We start from the raw sequence: 1164 nt of genomic DNA, 5'->3' as shown, positions 1-1164 counted from the left end.
CTTCGCTCTTCTTGGATATTTTTTATTCTATATAAATTTCATGCCCATTTTATCCTAAATAAAACAAAGTAAACAAACAATCAAACAAAAACCACTATAGAGATCCTAAATACATGCTAATTTGGAGAGATTTTTTAAATGAAACTACGTCATTCCATTCAAGAGCATACTCTTTCCATTTGCTTAGATCTTGATTTAGACTTTTTTCATAAATTCTGACCTTTACTTATTTTTCATAAAGTCCTGTGGCTGTAGTCAAATTAATTGTCATACCAGGAAATAAGCTTGACAAAGCAGGCATTGAGGGCCTTGCAAGGCCCCGCATTGAAGGTGGAAGAGTGGATGTGACTGCAAAAGTTGCAGGAGACAACCTGGTCCTCGTTGTAGCCTAGGATACCCTTAGGGGTCCCTCTGATGGTCACCACCTTCTTGACGTCATATTTGACAGCTTTTTCTAGATGGTAGGTCAGATCCATAACCAGCACATTGGAGGTGGGGACACGAAAGGTCATGCCAGTTACCTCCCCATTCAGCTGAGGGATGACCTTGTCCACAGCCTTGGCAGCACCAGGAGAAACAGGAATGCTATTCTAGGCCCCTCAGCCATCATGCCACAGCTTCGCAGGGGAGCCAACTGCAGTATTCTGGGTGGCCGTGATGGCATGGACTGTGCTCATGAGCCCATCCACAATGCCAAAGTTGTCGTGGATGACCTTGGTCGGGGAGGCAAGAAGTTGGCAGTTCAGGAGGCATTGATGACAATCTTAAGGGAGTTGTCATACTTAGGGTTCATGCTCATCACAAACTTGGGGGTGTTAACAGAAGGGGCAGAAATGATTACCTTTTTGACTCTGCCCTTCATGTTAGCCCCAGTCTTCTCCAAAGTAATGAAGACACCAGTAGTCTCTACAAATATTCAGCACTGGGATCTCACCCCTGGAAGATGAACATGGACTTTTCCTTGATGATAAGCTTCCCATTCTCAGCCTTGACTGTGCTGTCGAGCTTGTCATGGGTGGAATTATACTGGAACTTGTAGACCATGCAGTTGAGATCCACAAAGGGGTCATTGTTGGCAACAATATCCATTTTGCCAGAATGAAAAGCAGCCTTGATAACCAGGTACCCAATACAGCCAAATCCATTCACTCCAACCTTCACCAT

The 1164-nt window shown here is 44.2% G+C and overlaps 1 pseudogene; it reads right to left on the bottom strand.

The window, feature by feature from the left end:
- Positions 1-233: 233 nt before the first annotated feature.
- Positions 234-1164, bottom strand: LOC148108206 (glyceraldehyde-3-phosphate dehydrogenase pseudogene; annotated as a pseudogene).

Source organism: Ursus americanus, chromosome 21 (assembly GCF_024610735.1).
Source record: "Ursus americanus isolate L20-20 chromosome 21, mUrsAme1.1.p, whole genome shotgun sequence".
Lineage (NCBI taxonomy): Eukaryota > Metazoa > Chordata > Mammalia > Carnivora > Ursidae > Ursus > Ursus americanus.
Note: the sequence above shows the minus strand (reverse complement) of the source record. Positions and strands in the feature narration are given on the sequence as shown.